At 48.7% G+C, this 4,797-nt stretch overlaps 1 long non-coding RNA gene across 1 annotated transcript; it reads right to left on the bottom strand.

Annotated features, from left to right (window-relative positions):
* Positions 1 to 383: 383 nt before the first annotated feature.
* Positions 384 to 2,577, bottom strand: LOC123097182 (uncharacterized). The gene is made up of 2 exons (XR_006446903.1): positions 2,250 to 2,577; positions 384 to 2,164 (listed from the first exon to the last, which is right to left on the bottom strand). It is a non-coding gene; the product is annotated as an uncharacterized lncRNA (long non-coding RNA).
* Positions 2,578 to 4,797: the final 2,220 nt, after the last annotated feature.

Here is a 4,797-nt window from a genome sequence, read left to right as displayed (position 1 = left end):
TAAATGACAGGATGATCCATTTGGAAAGAGTACTAAGAAATTGTAAACACTCTTTGTTCTGAAATACTATGCAAGGGAAAGATGATTCTAGGAATAAAAGGCACATACAGTGTAAAGAACCATTCATCTAATGATCTTAAGAACCAAGGGAATGTTCATTTGAAATCATAATGTAAGAAAAAAGATATAGAGAGAACCTAAGTATCTTTATTCCACATTATAATGCAAGAGAAAAAAGACAAATGAAATAATAATTTGACGTACCACTATTTTATTGCCAAGTTGTAGAAAGATTTCCCTATATGTAGACAGTTATGCTTCTTACTCACACCCTAAGCACACGGTATGAAGTTATTGGACACATCATTAGACCATGTAGCCTCTTAGAACAACATTCTTCAATCTGAAACTGCGCTTACATTACATGGTATCAAAACAAATATAAAAATGCTTCATCGGCAGAACCATTCCTGTTCCTATTATCGGTGCCCAACTGCTCACATTCTAGATTCCACCAGATAGCACAACATAACAAATTTAAACACTGAAAATTGAAAAAAGACGCACATCAATAGTACTGAAGGCCAAAATTACAATCCTTTGTACTCAGCAATCCTTGTCTCCAATTAAATGGTTTGATTTGATCATGTCATGTTTGTTGCTCCATGAATCTCCCAAGCATTCTTATTTTAGCAGCAACCAAATCCTTGCTCCAAATCCACCAAACCAAATCACATGAAAAAAAACAGGTGGAATCAGGGTGCACAATCCAGACTAAGATCCAATAGTAAGCAAAAAAAATGACAAAGTCAACAGAAATATTTGTGCCAGCAGTAGTACAGGAGAAACAAAGCAACATACATGATGCCTAGATGCAAACTCGGCATCAGCACATAGTTGATGTGCCTACTTCTTCGCTGATGCGGCATGCAGATGGACGACTGCGTCAATGCTGATGGTACCAAGGACAAAGGTGGAGTTGAGAAGCAGCAAGGGCAGTGGTTGTGTATCTGTAGAAGGGGAGGCATGAGAATGGACGGTGGCGCCACTGATTTTTTTTCCCTTCGAGTTACCCATGTGGCTCGGTTCTTCCTCCTCCCAGTTATCCTTGTAGCCGAGTGGGTAACATTTTCTCTCAGCATCCGGTACTGCACCTCCATGAAGGCATAAGCCTCGTCATGGCCACTGGCTGCAACATCCATCTGCGGGGTAGTCTTGTGACTATCGTGGCCGATGGGATGGATGTCGTGTGACACAGACTGAGCGAATTCGCTCTATATGTCTAGTTATGTGTGGTACCTCCTTTTACATTGTAAATGATACTCTCACAGTCAGAAACCAATTATGCTCAAAACTTGAAGAACGGACAATCAAATTATGTTAGTTATGTTCTTTAGAAAAAATAGAAGAAGTGCAATAAAAAAGAGAAATTTGATCAGCTTGATAAACAAAGTTATATTGAAAAAAATTATATCACTAAAATAGCAAGTTCAACTAAGTGATAACCATGGTGCATTAGAACATACGAAGGAGTGGATATGCAGACTGGTAGAGAATAACTCAAGAGCTAGCATTTGCTTTTGGACACATAAAATTTAGTTTCTTGTCTTCTTGGAGGAGTGATCCCAATTCACACTTTGAGCGCCCTGTTTGGGCAGATAAAACCACCTAAGAAGCATATGCCAAGCCAAAAGAAAAACCTTACTTCTTAACACGGAACAAACCAACCCTAATCATCCCTAATGTCTTATGCTTAGTGCTCCTTATGCATTTCAGATTTATAATGTAACTGTTACCTGGCCAGGAGGCGATTCATGCAGTAGCATAGCACGGAGAACACTTGGCGGCTGTCCAGAGACATGTCCTCTTGTGCAGATCCTTCTATCATCTCCGGCCTGAGTTGTGGGGCACCGGTCGAGATAACTGACCTCTTTGTGCAGTTGCTGGAGCACCATGGAGAAGAAGAGACTGCCCAATGGTAGTCCCTGAAGCCAAGAAGAACAGTGGAGGGATGATTAGGAGTCCCTGCACTATGGAGATAATCGCCATCATTCCTCCAATGTTGCTTGTCTCGAGCTCTCCTCCTCTGCAGGTAGCCGCCCTCGCTGCTCGCCCCATCGGACCCTCATGAGCTACCTAGCCGTGTGCGCCGTCTCCAACCTTCCTGATGGGAGAGATTGGAGGAGGAGGAGCAATGAGGAAGAGAAGAGGTCGAGGGAAGAAGAAAAATAGAGATGAGGGGAGCGCACCAATTCAACTCCCTCAGTAAGGCCGCGATGCCCGCATCGCTGAGATGTAGGAGAACGCCGTGCACGCGCTGCGACCAGGAGTGGTCGGTACAGAAGGCGACCCACTGGTTTGGGACGTGTGTCGGTGGCGGTGACTCGTCCACCATAGCCATCTTTTTCTTACGGTCGGCCGGCCCCTCGTGCGTGTCTGACGTGTACCTGCCGGCGGGGGTGCCTTTTGTCGCTCGGGTGAGAGAGGAACACCATCGTTGGAGGTTGGCATCGACAGTGGCGGCGGCAGCGAGGGGAGGTCGGGGAAAGAGAGACGAAACGAGAGGGGCCTGCTTGCGGGCTTCGTGGGGTTGAATGGACTTCGAGTGTAAACATGCCCGATTAACCAGAGGCCACCATTTTTTCTACTGGAGTAGCAGCCCCTTAGGACAGCGGCCCAGTTAGCAAGAAACTGAGCATCGGACCATGTCAGCCTTCCGAAATTGTGACGGGAGTAGCGGCCCAATAGACTAGCGCTCGGTGGTAGCGATCAAAGCAGCCAGACGCGAGATTCCGAGCTAATCGCACGACCGAAACTGACTGAAACTGACGATCGGACGGTCAGGAATGTAATGGCCTGAGAGGGCTGGGAGGGTGCTCAGTTATAATATATCTAAATGATATTAATGTTTTGAATGATGTAGGCCAGCCCGCGATATTCCCCAACAATCATCGGAGGGGAACTCTTTAGATCCGAGGATGATGGAGAGCGAGTCACCTTCGTGAGCCTCCTCGCCTATCGCCAGGGACGACACCGAGGTGCTGTCTCGAAGGGCCTCTCCGGGGCACAAGGTGGTTCGGGAAGCCACCAAAACGGCGCTAGAAGGTAACACTTCGGCCGCTAAAAACACGGGGGTGACAATCCCCCCGAGGGCTAACGGCGGGGGTCTAAACCAGTCTGACCACCAGCCGGACCATACTCCGGAAACCCAAATGGCTCCGGAGTCGAATAAGCAACCCTCCTCGAGGGAGGGGGGAGTGCCAACTCCTGTGGCAACTCCGCTAATCCGGAGGCGGCGAATACACTGATGGAGGCGCTTCAACGTGCTTCATCATGGAGGAGCATCGCACCCTGATGGGTGTGGTGATTGAAAAGGTTCAGTCCGCCAAGAACGGACTGAACGAGGCCTTCACTAGCCTACTAACAGGCTTCGAGGTATGCAATGTAATATTCCTGAACGCTTTTTATATGAAAAGATGCTTGTGTATAGATAGTAGCCCCTGAGACTCTGATGGTCCCTTTTGTTAAAAAAAAGGGGGGCAGACAGAGGATACAATAATTTTCGCAAGAGCTAATATACTTTCATATGTTGAAATGTAGGCTTCACTGTTAGCGGCGACCGCCCAGGCCACTGAAGTATCCGAACTTAAGCGTAAGCTGGGACTAGCCGATGAGGATCCTGTCCACATCAACAAGGGTTTTGATGAGGCGCAGGGTATGTGATTAAAACATTTCGTTCATGCCCGTACCTCTGGAGTGAAAGCTCATGTGCTGCTATGTGTGCGAGTGCAGGCAGCGCGACTGTAGTTGAGGCCCTTAGGGGTGAACTTACCCAGGCCAAGGAGTAGGCGAGGGTGAACAAGGCGGCTGCTGATAAAGCGGCCGAGGACTTGAAGTCCGAACAGGTTGTCCGCTGCCGGTACGAGGAGCGGGTGGCCGAAGTAGAGAAGGCGCTCAAGGACGCCGCCGACAAGTATAACTCCCTAGAGGAGAAGATTAAAGCCCAGGCGACCGACCTTGCCGAGGCCCTTAAAGAGGCCGAGGAGGCACGGGCGAAATCCCGAGCGGCGCGCAAGGAGATTAGGCAATCCGGACAAATAGCAGCTGGTAAGCCCTTTCTTCTACAGAGTAAATTCGGCAATCGGTCGTATGTTTTACTCACACAATTGTGGGGTGCTCTAGATGTCTTTGTGGATCTTCCGAAGAGCGCCGCTGACGCCACGCCGTTCTTCCAAGGCCAGGAGGGGCATGCGATGGAGAAGCAATTCTAGTGCCAGTTCGAGGCACGGGAGCACCCCACACTGTTAAATGACCAGATGACGCAGTGGGCCGAGCTGCACGGGATGTCCGAATCGGCCATGATGGACGTCATAGTCCGGCTGTGGCCAACCAAACCCGTTCAGAGCAGCTATTTTGGCTTAGTGCAGCGGCTTGTTGACGCACTGCCCTGTATTGATGCGGTCAAGCGGTCGTCATGTATAGAAGGTGCGCGGCTGGCATTTTCCCGTGTCAAGATGCACTGGGCCAAGATGAAGGCCGCTATCGTGGCGTTGAAGGTCCACCCGGAGGCAAGGACCACCGTACGCTGGAGCGCTATTTTGAAGACGTCCTGGAAGGTGCCCACTTGATAGAGGGCCAGTGCTCAAAGGACATCTTGTTCGAGTGAATGTGTTCGAACTGCCCGGATGTTTGTATAAACCAAAGCTTTTGTAATATATTTATGTTGTTTGTCTTTAAAAGTTTTGTTCCTCGAGTGCGGCCGTTTGTATCAGTGAGAGTTTGCCAGTCGTCGGCTGC

This window comes from Triticum aestivum, chromosome 4D (assembly GCF_018294505.1).
Source record: "Triticum aestivum cultivar Chinese Spring chromosome 4D, IWGSC CS RefSeq v2.1, whole genome shotgun sequence".
Classification (NCBI taxonomy): Eukaryota; Viridiplantae; Streptophyta; class Magnoliopsida; order Poales; family Poaceae; genus Triticum; species Triticum aestivum.
Note: the sequence above shows the minus strand (reverse complement) of the source record. Positions and strands in the feature narration are given on the sequence as shown.